General features: G+C 47.5%; 1 long non-coding RNA gene across 1 annotated transcript; it reads right to left on the bottom strand.

Moving 5' to 3' along the window:
• Positions 1-4,882: 4,882 nt before the first annotated feature.
• On the bottom strand, positions 4,883-12,190 carry LOC142825936 (uncharacterized). Its single transcript, XR_012900248.1, has 4 exons — positions 11,508-12,190; positions 8,392-8,518; positions 7,264-7,400; positions 4,883-5,483 (listed from the first exon to the last, which is right to left on the bottom strand). It is a non-coding gene; the product is annotated as an uncharacterized LOC142825936 (long non-coding RNA).
• Positions 12,191-15,218: the final 3,028 nt, after the last annotated feature.

Raw genomic sequence — 15,218 nt, 5'->3', positions numbered from 1 at the left:
TGGTACATTGAGCATCCTTAGGGAATTACCTCTTCCTGCCCACGCTTTGGCAGAGGTAAGGAGGTGGCTGGCATGTGCCATTGGCCAGCAGCAGCCTGGAGATGTTAGCTGCATTTTGGCACTGTGTGGGCTGAAAGGGACAAGCTGCTTTCTGCCATATGGGAGTAGGGGGGCAGGGAAAGAGATGAGCCCTGCAAAGTCACAGACCAAGTCATCACTCCCACCTCTTCCCTGGGACTGGAAACAGCTCCCGCCAGTTCCCTCACGCGCTGTACTGAAAGGCTGCTGCTAGCCATGTGCTGCTGTGAACTCTGGCAGAAATCTGGGTAGGGGCATGAGTCACTCTGCATGAAACCCCCGCCTCCCCAAGCATGATGCTTGGGGAAAGCGCAGTGGCAGGTACCATCCCAGGAGCCCATCCAGGCATGGAGAATGGAGAGTGCTTGGCAGGGAGGGCTGGGTTGGTGGATCACACATACATGCATGTGAGAGAAGCTTATGAAAGTGCACATTGGTATCACCCTTTCCCATGTGAACATTAATGCCTTAAAGATAAGCTAAATAAAAATAATCCAACTACATGGTATTTCTTTTTAACAGGGTGTGACGTGGCGGCACTGCCCCACACTAAAGCTAAAGGAGTCCACCTGGGCCTGGGGGCAGGGCAAGTCCTGCCCCCACAACCCTGCGTGGCATGTTCAAGAGTGAGGCCCGAGATAAAAGCCAGGGGACGCCGTCAGTCAGAGGAGGTAGCCAAAGGGGCAGGAGCACCAGGAAGAGATCCGGAGCTGTCCCAGCCATCCCCGGAGCCAGGCCTGCCATCCCCGACACCTCCGGAGTGAGGCCTGCTGATTCAGCCACCTAGGAGCTGCAACCTTAACCACAGGCCTCGGGACATAGGCTCAGCCAGGGAAGAGGTAGGAAGCAGCCCAGGGCAGAGGAAGGACCTCTGGGAGATCTGCGTGTTCTGACAGATATCCCCGCCGACCAGGTAGTGGTGACTCACTGCCAATAGGGCCCTGGGCTGAGACCGGTGGAGTGGGAGGGCCCTGGTCCCCCTGCCTCCTCCAAACCTCCCGAAATCCAGCCTTCAGGACTGGGGGAAAGGCTGAACTGTAGAGACTAGGCCAGAGGGCCGTATTACCCCTAAGTAAGCAACACTGAACACTGGGGCCAGGCTAGAGAGATTGTGTTTTCCCAGAACCAAGGTGAATCCGCTCCAGGACCAGGACCTCCCCCCTCACACAGGGACTCAGCCAACTTGACATTAATCTGAACATTTACATGATTGATTGCCATTGAACTTGCTTGAATATGAGTAATTTTACCAGGTGTCCCCTATTCAGTGTTGGGAAGTAAGTTCAGCCTACTAAGTATAAAATGCTGAAGGAAAATTTAATTTTTAAAAATATTTTGCAAAAGAGCACTGATAACTACCTGGAGTTATTTTAAGTTGTATTAACTGAGATATAACATACTGCAGATGTTTTCCCAAATTCTATAAAAATGTCTTGGGATAACACAGTGGCGCAAATAAATCAGAATTCCTCAGGGAATAAAATGTTCATCTTAAAGAATATCTCCTAGGTCAAATAAAGTTGCTACATTTCTGTCTTTTTTTTGAACATCACCATCATCATCTTCACTTTTATTTATAGATAAAGGGCTTCTGTCAGCATTTTATCCTTTTATTTATAGGCTGGTATGGAAACTAATTACTGAAAGTTTCCTGCTCTGCAAATCCTGCCATAATGAAATTTCTAACATGACAACTTTAATCTGCTCCACAAGCATAGTCTTACTTCTCCTAGATATAGCCTTGAGTCAAAAACACGAGGCAGACAACTGCATGTCTAAGGGCTTGTCTATACACAGTTTTTGTATTGATTTTAAAATAGAAGTTTAAGTTAAATTGGTGCTACACGTACTGTGGTTGCACTTAGATTTAAACAAAAGTGCTGGCATTGCTATAGCTTATTTTGGTAAATGTAACACAATAAGAACTTTTAATGTGGCTGCAGCTATACCAATATAAGGGGATTCAATTATATTGATGCAAAATCTGTGTATAAGCCAGAGTCTGAAAATTACAAAAAGTAAAAACAAAGGACAAGGTACAATTCTTTGAACTGTCTTCTCTAACATAAGCACAGAGCAGCATACAATTAAAACAATAAACTATCCTGCACATGAATTTTCTCTTGGGGAAGCCGATATGAGAGAGAACACAAAACACATAACAGATGTTTGTCGCATCGCTTCATGCGCTCTAATGGAAGTCACTGCTGCAGTGAGTAGTATAAAAACCTATTTAGAACAGAACTGGGAAATTATAGTTAGAAACTGCGTAATAGGCCCACCTTGTGCTTGGTCTCCCTCTTGTTTTTGCTTCTAATATATTTGAAGAATGTTTTGGTTTTACACTTTACATGTCTAGCTAATTTGAGCTCGTTTCATGCCTTGGCCTTTCTAATCTTGCCCATGCGTACAATTGTTATGTGTTTGTATTCATCCAACTTGGCCTTATTTCAACTTTTTGTAGAACTCCTTTTTGATTTTTAGACCATTCAAGATATCCTGGTTAAGCTAGGGTGCCACACTTCCTATCATTCCCAAGCAGTGGAATAGTTTGTTCTTGCGCCCTTAATAATGCATTTTTGATAAACAGTCTTCAATTGTTTTTCCTCTTAGACTTCCCATGGGATCTTTCCTATCAACTCTCTGAGCTTGCTAAAGTCTGCCTTCTTTAAATCCTTTGTCTTTAAATCCTTCTCCTGTCTATCATTTCTTAGAATAATGAATGCTACCATTTGGGGTATGTCTAGACTACATGGCTCCATCAATGGAGCCATGTAAAATAGTTTACTCGGCATAGTCAAAGAAGCAGGGATTTAAATAATCCCCGCTTCATTACAATAAAAATGGCTACCATGCTGTGCTGCCGATCAGCTGATCCGGCACAGTGCGGCAATCTAGACGCGGCGCGGTAGACAAGGGAAGCCTTTGTCGACCTCTCCAGTAAACCTTGTTTCACTTTGACTATGCTGAGTAAACTATTTTACATGGCTCCGTCGACGGAGCCATGTAATCTAGACGTACCCTTTATGATCTCTTTCACCCAAGCTGCCTTCCACCTTCAAGATCTGAACCAGTTCTTCTGTATTTGTTAAAATCAAATCTAGAACAGCCTCCCTCCCACAAGAGCTTTCTCCACCTTTGGCAAAAAGTTTGTCTACAATACACTCAAAGAATTTTCTGTGCTCTGTGTTATTTTCCCAAAACATGTCAGGATAGTTGAAGTCCCTCATCATGGTCAATTTCTGTGCTTTGAATGATTTTGTTAGTTCAGAAAAAGCTTCATCCACCACTTCTACGTGGTTAGGTGATCTGCAATAGACCCCCTACCATGACCTCACCCTTGGTTATTACTTCTTTTATCCTTACCTAGAGACTGTCTCCTATGTCCATTTCAACCTCAGTCCAAGTGTATACATCTTAAATATATAAGGCAACACCTCCTCCCTTTCTGAGCAAGCTGTACCCTTCTACACCAATATTCCACTCATGTATATTATCCCACCAACTCTCTGTGATGCCACCTATTTATTTACTAGCATTTCAAGTTCTTCCTGCTTATTCCCCATACTTTTTGCATTAGTATACAGATAATGAAGATACTGATTTGATTTTGCCCCCAAAGTCTATCTTCTCGCTCCTTGATCTCTGCTGTTACAGCTCACTCTCCCTTCATTTTCTGACCGGTCAGATCTCCATGTCTATGACTCTAGTGGGCTTTGGTCTCCTGCCCCCTTCAAACTTAGTTTAAAGCCCTCCTCACTAGCTTACCAGTCTATGTCCAAATACTTTCTTCCCCTTCCTTGATAGTTAGGCCCTCATCTCTGCTTAGCAGTCCTCTTCTCTGGAGCAACATCCAATGGTCAAGGAAGCCAAAGTCTTTCTGGCGACACCATCTTCACAGCCAGGCATTCACCTCCACAATGCATCTGCCTCTGCCTGTGCTCCTACCTATTGTTTACCTACAAGGCAAAGCTAGGGCTGTTGTAGCACAGAGGAGAATGCTTGAGTAGCTGAAAGGCTCATGTTGCCAGGGAGCTGACATCCAGCTACCATAAATCAGATTGCCCCCGACTAGAAGCTGAGGGTAACAAGATGACTCTCAGTTCTAGATGCCCTGAGAACTGTCCCATCTATACTTAGTCACACTGTCATAAAAAAAGGATGGAGAAAAATTGTTCTCTTTTACTACAGAGAGCAGGACAAGCGCCTCTGGGTTTAAACTACAGCATAGCAGATTTAGATTAAATCTCAGGAAAAGCTTCCTAACTGTAAGGACGGTAGGACAATGGAACAAACTGCTTAGAGTAGTAATGGAAGCTCCTTTACCAAAGGTTTTCAGAAAGAGGCTGGATAAGCCTTCTGTCATAGCCACAGCCAATCCTGCATCTTGGTAGGGGGGTAGCCTAGACGACCTTTGCAGTCCCTTCTTACCCTATGCTTCTGAGTCTAATGTTTCTCTGCTACCACTTGTACCAGTGGCCCAGAGTAACTATCATAAGTATCTTATATTGGAGTGTTGATGAGAAAAAATTATCTTGACTCCATTGCACTAGTCACATGACATGAGTCAGAATGATAAAAGATCATATCCTGGTCACATGGCAGGGGCCAGTAGCCACTGTTTTTAGTGACTATTGGTACATTACAATGAGCTTATAATTGACAAGATACAATTTTTCCAATTAAAAAGTAAAGAAAAATTTAAAAATCCATGCTTTGCTAGATTAACTATTCAGCAACAAATGTAGCATATTACACAGTGACTAGTGTGTGGAATGTGGTATAAAATTTTATTTCTCTGAAATATATCACACAGTGGTAGTTCATTTAGATGTGTAATATGGTTCATTATCTAAAAATATTATCCATGTGAAATATAACTGAATTAAAAACAGAGAAATGAAATAATGAAATTATTATTGCCTCATTACTGGTTCTGATAGCCTCTACAACACTTAAAAATGTTGGCACCTTCTTTTCTTCTTTAATGTCATTTGCAATAATAAACAGTTCAAAATGCTCAGTATATACGTGCCATTACTCTAAAGTCTCCTCAAAAGGTCCCAGTGGCCCTGTAAGTGTAGCCATGGCTGCTGCACTCTCCCCCCCCCCCCCTTTTTTTTTTCTTTTCCAGTCTCTGGGCTCTTTGATCTTAGTTTCAGTTTGCACAGTGTAGCAGTCAATTCTTCTTTGAGTGATGTCCCTGTGGGTGCTCCACTATAGGTGTCTGGTTCGTCCCAGCGCCGCAATCCGGAAAGTTTTCACCAGCAGTAGCCCCCTCCGGAGGACCGCGCATGCGCAGAGGTGTCTCGCGCCGTTCACGCCATTTCTGCACCACACGGTCCAACGCGCCAGTTCCTCCTAACCATCCACAGCCGCAGACGGACTTGGAACACGCTCCTCTCCTGAGGAGGAATTGTATCGTATTTTCTTACTGTTCCTTCCCAGTTAGCCCCTTCCTACATAGTATTAGTCAGTTTATTATAGTAGTTAGTTAGTTAGTCGTGGAAAAAAAAAATTCTCTTGTTGCCGTTATAATTACTAAGGACCGCTCCGACCAGCCCCTCATTTCTTGAGGTTCTCCGGGCTTCAAGAAATGTGCCTTGTGTGGCGACACCGTGCCGGCCTCCGATGGCCACTCCCGTTGCATTCGCTGCCTAGGAGAGGGCCACATCCCCCAGAAATGCGGTCACTGCTAAAAGTTGACCGCTTGAGCGAGATGGGATAGAAAAATGCGCCTGAAGATGTTACTCTTCAATAAGGCGCTCCAGCCCCCATCAGCAGAAGAACGGGAGGCTCCAGTCCCACATAAGTCCCAGGACGGAAAAAGCTCTGCTCCGCCCAGGAGCGTAAGTGCAGGAGAGGCACGGAGTTCATCGGGCTTCCCTCCCAGACAGGGAGAGGAAAAGTCAACCAAAGCCCGAAGTACATCGGCGCCTAGCCCCACTCTTTCAGTATTCTCAGTACCGCCAGGTTGTCCGGAATTGGCACCATCATCTGCAGCACCGAGTCTCCACGTGGCACCGCAGCTAGAGACGGTGCAGTCCTCGGCACCGACGCACCCGGCACCGTTGCCGGACACGGGACCTAACCAGACATCCAGGGCAGAGTCGGCACTGATGGCCGACTCCACACCTGGAGCTGACCTGGCGCCGACAGCTAAGCCAGCACCAAAGACTAAGCCGGCACCAAGAGCCGAATTGGCACCAAGAAAGCAGTCGGCACCCAGATCAACCCAACCCCATTCAAGGCCTGGAGACGCGGCTCCGCATCGCATACAGAGCAATCCCGCACTGACCACCCAATGTGTGCGACCCGAGCAGCACTGCCCGTCGTTTCGGCTCCAGCTCCTGTGGGCCAACTATCCGGCGATTCAGGAGAGGATACGGCACCAGCATCCCCATCCTCTGCACCTAGGTCCCCACACCTCTCGAAGGAGGTATCTGACTCTGCCTCAGTTGTCTCGATCCCTGGTAGCCCAATCCCCATGGCTCCCCCATCCACGAGAATACCAACTAAGGCACAAAGGAAGACTCGCCATCCCCGTACATCTTCCCCCAGTCCCGACAGGGCGGCGTTTCCCCCCGATCCATCACTCTCACCTTGTCAAAGACGACGGCATTACCATTATGGACATTCTCCCACACACCGTTACTGCAGATCTCCAAGATGGTCTATCACACCGCCATGTTACTACCGCCCATACTACTCGAGAGCCCCATCTCGTTATTCCCATTGCTCACGATCCCCGGGATCCCCTCCTCGCTTGCGTTACTATCATCATAGGAGCGCTACTTCTTACTCTCCTGCATATTCGCACCATGACTTCCATTACCATAGGTGCACCTCGCCCCATCGTGATCGTTCACGTTCCTTCACAAGGCCTTCACTCCCCTTGTCTCCAGAGCGGCAGCAATTATACTCACCATGACCGATAAGCCAGGACTCTATCCCGCTGGCTCAGTGCCCACCAACCCCTATGGGTGATGCATCAACAACTTCTGCTCCTCACGGCAATGTCACCCAGTCACCTGTCGCAGAGCAACAACCCACAGCTTACCCGATGGACATCTCTTCCTCCTTCCCAGATGATGCGGTATTTAATGATGAACCCTCTCTTGTGGATGATTACAAACAATTCCACAAGCTTTTTAAATTGGTAGCTTATTCACAGAATTTACGTACCTCCGAGGCGCCACAGAAGCAGCATGCCCTCCTCAGAAACCTCCAACAGTCCAACAAATCGAAGCTGGCTCTCCCTTTCGATGCCGCGATCCTTGAAATATCTAATGACATCTGGCAGACCCCAGCGTCCGTGCCCCCTACCAACAAACGCACAGACAGGAAATACTTTATCGACGCCAAGGATGCGGAATTTCTTTTTACACACCCCGCTCTTAATTCCATGATCGTCGATGCTGCGCAGCAAAAGGCGAAGTCCGCACAATCGAGAAACTCTGCTGCGGACAAGGACGCTAAGTGTCTGGACTTGCTCAGGAGGAAGGTATATTCATTGGCAACAGCCACACTGAGGATGGCCAACTATTCCGCCCAACTTGCTAACCACGACTTCGATAATTACACCAAGTTGGAGTAATTATACAACATTTGCCGGACTCCAAACGGGATATACTTAAATCCATTGTGCAGGAGGGTTATACAGCAGCCCGTAATGCACTCCAGATATCTCTGGATATTGCCAACTCGGCTTCCCGCACTACGGCAACATCGGTCATCATGCGACATGCCTCTTGACTCCCCCTTGCTTCCATACCGAAAGATCTACAGCCCAAGGTGAAGGACCTTCCATTTGATCGGGACTCCTTGTTTGCCCAGAACACGGATCAAGTGTTCCATTCTGGAAAAGACTCCCGAGCTACATTAAGAACCCTCAGGATGTACACTCCACTTTTCAGGTGCAAGAGAGCATGGTCGTATAACATACAGAGGCCTTCTTCTTATACCACCCAACACTTCAGGCCCTGTGACCAACATAAACAAAGGCAGCGACCTAATAAGCCGCAAAACCAACAACAGCCTCAGCAGCAGGTTTGACGCCCTTGTCGAGGGTCTGCGCACCATCCCCCTATTGGAGCTTTCGTCATGAGTAACCAACTTTTCCAGCGCCGCCTGAGCCCTTATTGCCGCCGCTGGTTTGCCATCATCACAGATCATTGGGTCAGGGAGATCATAACCTCTGGGCTCACCATTCCCTTCTCAACTCTCCCTCCCTCCAACCCCCCCATCCCCGTCCCTTTTCAGGGACCCCTCTCATGACCTTCTACTGTGTCAGGAGGTCATGAGCCTACTTACCATCAGTGCAGTGGAAGAAGTTCCTCCCAAGTTCCGAAGCAGAGGCTTCTATTCCTGGTACTTCCTCACTGAGAAGAAGTCTGGCGGATGGAGACTGATCCTGGATCTTTGTGGCCTCAACCACCACCTGCAGAAACAGAAATTCAAAATGGTTGCTTTGGGCTCCATCATCCCAGTGCTACATCTAGGGGATTGGTTTGCATCCCTCGACCTCCAGGACGTGTACTTTCATATTTCTGTCCATCCAGCTCATAGGAGATTTCTACGCTTACCCTGGGCAACGAACACTACCAACATGTGGTGCTTCCTTTCGGTCTCTCCGCAGCCCCAAGAGTGTTTTCAAAGACCCTGACAGTCGTAGCTGCGTACCTTCAATGGTCCAGCATCACCATCTTTCCCTATCTCGACAACTGCCACCTCACGGCCCCCTCTATGCAAGAGACCGAGACCGCAGTTACTGCTACAAGAGGTATTTTCAAGACTCTTGGACTAATCATCAATCTTCCAAAATCTTCTCTGGTCCCCGCCCAGTCCATCGAATTCATTGGCGCCAGACTGGATTCTACGACCTCTATGGCATACCTACCCACAGACAGAGCTCATGCCATCCGAGACCTAACGAGCATCCTGCTTACTGCCCCATCAGTCTCGTACCTTACCTGCCTGAAGTTGTTAGGCCACATGGCGTCTACAACGTATGTCATAGCACATGCTCATCTTCGCATGCGGTGCCTGCAACATTGGCTTCTGGCAGTCTACAAACCCGGTATCACCAATATCCACAAGCTCACATCTATTCCTGCCCACATCAAAGACTCACTCACATGGTGGCTCGACCCTGCCAATACTCTCGTGGGTGTTCCCTTCCGCGCTCAAGCCCTGTCAATCCAGCTTACCACGGACGCGTCCCTTGTAGACTGGGGAGCACATATGTGACACCAGGAATCCCTACTCCATGTAAACTTCCTGGAGCTCAGGGCAGTTTTCAATGCTTGCTTCCACTTCGTCCACCAGATCCAGGGAACCACACTACATGTTCTCATGGACAGCATATGCACTGTATACTACATCAGTCACCAGGGCAGGTCCAGATCCAGAACTTTATGTGCGGAATCGGTACGCCTTTAGAACTGGGCGATTCGCCATGGCGTCACGCTCGCAGCCTCCTACCTCCCCGGCAGGAACAATACCATTGCAGATGCACTCAGCAGATCCTTCCATTCTCGGCACGAATGGGAACTCCTCGACTACGTAGCCCGCGATCTTTTTCAGCTATGGGGCTACTCAGAAGTGGACCTCTTTGCCACCCACGACAACAAGAAATGCTGCTATTACTGCTCGAGAGCTGGCATAGGCAGCTAATCGAAGGGAGATGCTTTCCTGCTCAATTGGGGGACATATTATCTCCTATACGCCTTTCCCCCGATTCCACTGATACCCCAAGTGATAGGGAAGATCAGACCTGGCTGATGCAGCTCATGCAGATGTCGCTATCCCAACCTCAACGATTTCCATAACTGCACAACATGCTCTCGCAACAATGTGGCAGTCTTCTCCATCCAAACATCGACCGGTTGCATCTAACAGCAAGGCTCCTAACTGGCTCCAAGGGCCAGAACTAACCTGCTCCCAAGCAGTCAGAGACGTGTTGGTACAAAGCAGACGGCAGACCACTCAGAGGTCTTACGTCTACAAGTGGCGTCGCTTCCATGCCTAGTGCCATTCACAGGCCATTTATCCTCTCCAGGCACATATCCAATGCATCCTAGACTATATACTCCACTTGCATTCGCAAGGCTTGGCGGTCGTTTCCCTGAGAGTCCATTTGGCAGCGATTTTGGCCTTTCACTCTCTGATAGAGGGCTTTTCCGTCTTCGCGCATCCACTCGCTAAGAGGTTCTTTAAAGGTATTTCCAATCTCTACCCACCACACAGGTCTACCTCAGAACCATGGGATCTTACCTTCGTACTGGACACTCTTACTCGCCCACCGTTTGAACTGCTCGCAACTTGTGACTTACAGACTCTCACTACTAAAGTCGCCTTTCTCCTGGCGATCATGTCGGCCTGCCGAGTTTCTGAACTCGCTGCACTCTCCACCGATCCTCCCTACACATTATTCACTCAACAGGGTGTCATGTTGAGATATCACCCAGCCTTTGTGCCAAAAGTTAATTTGTCATTCCACGTCAATGAGCCTATGGTTTTTCCTACCTTTTATCCCAAACCACATGCTACGCCCGAGGAGGTGCCTTTACATACATTAGATGTCAGAAGGGCGCTTGCATTCTACTTGGACAGAACGCGTCCTTTCCGGAAGTCCCCACGATTACTATTATCAGAGGTGACCCGTTCTAAAGGTCAACAACTGTCGTCACAATGTATATCATCGCATATCATTAACTGCATCACTCGCTGCTACACCCTTAGGGGCAGGCCTCTGCCCTGTGCACCAACAGCACACTCGACCAGGAGCATGGCTACTTCCACAGCATACCTGAAGAACGTCCCACTACGAGACATATGCCGCGCAGCAACCTGGTTGTTATCATCCACGCATGCTAGGCATTATGCCCTTGATCGTCTCAGAGCTACGGACGTAGCAGTCGCTCAAACAATTCTTTCTTCTGTACACAGATAATTCCGAAGCATGATCAGCAGTTTGGATTACTGATTCATACTCACCTATAGTGGAGTACCCATGGGGACATCACTCGAAGAAGAAGAAGAAATTGTTACTCATCTTGTGCAGTAACATCTGTTCTTTGAGATATGTGTCCCCATGGGTGCTCCACGACCCGCCCTCCTTCCTGCTTTGAAGCTCTTGTCTTTCTCTGTTTCAGATGTTCCAGCTAGGAGGAACTGGCACGTCGGACCGCGTGACGCAGAAAAGGCGCGAACGGCACGAGACACCTCTGCGCATGCACGGTCCTCCGGAGGGGTCTACTGCTGGCAAAAACTTTCTGGATTGCAGCTCCGGGAAGAGCCCGACACCTTTAGTGGAGCACCCATGGGGACACACATCTTGAAGAACAGATGTTACTGCACAAGGTGAGTAACAATTTCTTCTTACCCCCACCTTCCAGAACAGCCAAAAAAAAAGTTTGTTTCCTTACATTGACTTCTACTTCTTTTGTTGATGGAGGCAGCACAGGTATCCCATCCTCGTCGCCACTTGTTATGTCATGGGGAGTTTCACAGTATAGGAAGAAATCAGTGGAAAGGCAGAGAGCTTGAGTAGTTGCAAGTGTCCATTTTATTGCATAGCACAGAACTCACTAGCACAAACCCAGATTAGCTGGGCTGACCACAGTGACCTACTCAGTTACTATAACAACAAGATCTATATCTACAACCCAATACACAACACAGTGGACTTTCCCTGCCTTCTCTGGTGGGTGGACAAGGCACCCCTCAACAGACCACTTTCTTTTTTGTTAGTAATAATTTTATATCTGATGAAGATCATTGCATTTGGGAAAGTATTTTGTACAGGATAATAGTATCTATACAAGTAGATCTGTATGTCACTCACATTTCCACTAGAGCATGTCTCTAGTCCCTCTGCAGAGAGCTTGAGATTTTATCGTATTAGAGTTTCAAACCATTTTCTCTTCAGAGTTTAACCTGCATAAGTGGGTGCAAATACAGCTTAGCTAACAGGAACCTGAAGCCTTCTCAGTCTGATCCAAAACACATTACAATCAACAGCACTATCCTATTGACTTCACCTTTTTGTCTTTATCGGTCCCTCAGAAATCTAAACAAAAAAGAACAGAAAGGCCTCGTTCATCTGAGAGTACTGTAGCACACTGACTTGTTTGTGATTTCTGTAACACTTCATGGTGTTTATATTTTTACTTCTATCGCATCGGAGTTCTATTTTGTTTGTGCTTTTATAATTGCCCAATGTTTATTGCTGTCATGCATTAAATGACTGAGATGGATTTAAGGAAAAGCAAATGCTTAGTCCCATGACTGCAATGAGATGGGAAAAAGCCAACTTGTCAGCCAAAGGCCAAGCTAACTTTTGCTTCTTTCCCAGTCAGAGTCGTAAACATTAGGGATGTTGTGCAATTGTTAGAGACAGCCAGTCATGTGATTTATTACTGAGATTTATTGTTTTGTAGACGATAGCCCAAACCTGGAAAAATAAGTTTATGCAAACATGGCTGCTCTCCAGGTCCTGGTGCAACACATCTATATCACTGCTGATTGTACCAGGTGCAGCTTATCCTGTTCATTCTTTATTTATAATAGTCATTAATGACAGAGTGCCCAAAGTGCAATGTGCTTTTTAAAAAACACAGAAGAAGAGTTTCATGTTTTTGAGAAAATAATCTAGTTTAGACCACAGCTGATGAAGGCCAGCTGCTCTCATAATGTACTATGAGAGAAGTGTTCCAGGTAGGCTGGTATATGTCAGGCTATGATTGAGTTTTGTCCCAAGTACGTATCTGCAAGGATCTGGTGAGCTAGAACCTGGATCTGCCAGGCTCTGCATGACCAACACTTCTAGTCAGTGCCTGGCTGCCCTGGCAGAACTATGATCAATGCTCCGTAAAGCCTGGCACTGCAGGAAGTGCTGCCCAAAGAAGGCTCAATTGGCAATGCCCCTATGAGCTCTGGGTAAGCCAGGTGCTCTATTTAAGCTTGGAGGGAATTCCAGGCTTCTATGCAACAAGGGATCTGCCTCGGCTACCGCTAAGACAGACCCTGACTAGTTCCTGTTTTCTTGCCTTTTTCCTAGTCCCTGTGCTAGCTTTGCTCCTTCCTTGAACCCAGCTTAGATCCTGCATTCTCTGACTCCAGGTACACCACTTCTGGCTCTTGGCCCTTCCTAGGCAATCTATTCCAGTACTTAATTACTCTGATGGTTAAGAAGTTTTTCCTAATGTCCGTTCAACCTTGCTGAAATTTAAGATCATTGCCTCTTATTCTATCCTCAGAGGTTAAGAAGAGCAATTTTTCAGCCTCTTCTTTATAACAACCTTTTAGATACTTGAAAACTGTTATGGTCATGTTTTCATTTTGTTGCTGTTTTCTCAACTTTTTCCAATTTGTCCACATCTTTCCTGAGATGTAGCACCCGGAATTAGTTACAAAAGTCTAGCAGATGTCTGATCAGCAGGAAGTGGAAGAATTACTGCTTGTGCCTTGCTTCCAAACTTCTGTAAATATATACCGGAATCCTTCTTTAATTTTTGCAACAGTGTTACACTATTGACTCTTATTTAGTTTGTGATTCACTATGACCCCCAGATTCCTTTCTACATCATGCCTGACTAGGCAGTCACTTCCCATTTTGTGTGTGCGCAACTGTAAAGGCTGTTCCCCTTGACTCTGGCACTCCAAGTGCAGAAGGTGGGAACCTGCAAGAGACCTTGCCCTCTATAGGCGCTGCTTAAAAAGCTCCCCAAAGTCACAGATTCCCTGGCCTTGGGAGGTAGCTGCCGCCACTAAGTGAACCAAAAACCCCTTTCTTCTTGAACACAGGAAGGAAGCACTTGGACTTCTTCTAGAGAGGTACCCCCAGCTCTTTTACCACAAGAGAGCTGGAAATAAAACGAACTGCAGCCTCTGATAGCTGACCTCTTACAGACCTCCTGTTATCTTTCAGGACACAAGAATCAAATCAAATGTGATTTTATTAGCAAAACAAAAAGATGTTCTTGATAAAGGATACTTGATTGCTAGGTGTTACAGAGCAACTGAGAAAAAACAGATTAAAACACAGAGAAAATTATATCTCTGGGCTATAGCTTAGATACAGTGTATGGGGGTCGGGGAGGAACACACATGGACTTAGCAAAGAGTAGTTTAACCAAACAACAAAACAAAGAAAACAACTTGATCGGGACTAAATAGACATTTTCCTATCTACTTCCAGTCAGTGCTTCAAGGTCCAGTCCATTTCCATGCCCAGTATTCCTTGTAGTTATAGCAGTTCTGCCTAGTCCAATTCATCTTGTTTCCCCAGTTCCTAACCTAAAACTCCCACAAAGAAAACAGCAGGCAGCTTTCAGTTTAAATTTCAACACCTTTTTCCATTGGCTCTCCTGGCTCTCTGCCAACACCCCGTAGCTACCTGACTTTAACTCTTTAGTCACCGAATGCTGGCTAGCACTCCCTCCTAGTCATCACAGCAACAGAATACAGGCAGTCCCCGGGTTACGTACAAGATAGGGACTGTAGGTTTGTTCTTAAGTTGAATTTGTATATAAGTCGGAACTGGCGTCCAGATTCAGCCGCTGCTGAAACTGACCAGCGGCTGACTACAGGAAACCCGAGGCAGAGTTGCTCTGCCACGGTCTTCCTGGAATCAGCTGCTGATCAGTTTCAACAGTGGCTGAATCTGGACACCTGCAACAGAGCAGCTGGGGCGCTGTCGGGTAGGTCCCCGCAGCGCCGCACCTCGGTGCTGCGGGGACCAACCCGGCAGCACCCCAGCTGCTCTACACCAGGTGGCAACTCTGCCTCGGGCTTTCTGTAGTCAGCCGCTGGTCAGTTTCAGCAGCGGCTGACTTGGGGACGCCTGGGGCAGAGCTCAGCTGCTCTGCCCCAGGCGTCCTGATTCAGCCGTTGCTGAAACTAACCAGCAGTGGTTGAATCAGGACGCCTGGGGCAGAGCAGCTGGGGTGCTGCCGGGTTGGTCCAGTAGCGCCAAGGAGCGGTGCTGCAGGACCAACCTGGCAGCGCCCCAGCTGCTCTACCGCAGGCGTCTGCGAGAAAAGCCTGGTCTGCTGGGGGGGGCACACTAGTTGCACCCCCCCCCCATCAGACCAGGGAGACGCGGGCGGCGGGACCGCCCAGACGCGCCGCAGTCC

The sequence above is a fragment of the Pelodiscus sinensis genome, chromosome 1 (genome assembly GCF_049634645.1).
Source record: "Pelodiscus sinensis isolate JC-2024 chromosome 1, ASM4963464v1, whole genome shotgun sequence".
Classification (NCBI taxonomy): domain Eukaryota; kingdom Metazoa; phylum Chordata; order Testudines; family Trionychidae; genus Pelodiscus; species Pelodiscus sinensis.
This window is presented reverse-complemented; position numbering and strand designations above follow the sequence as displayed.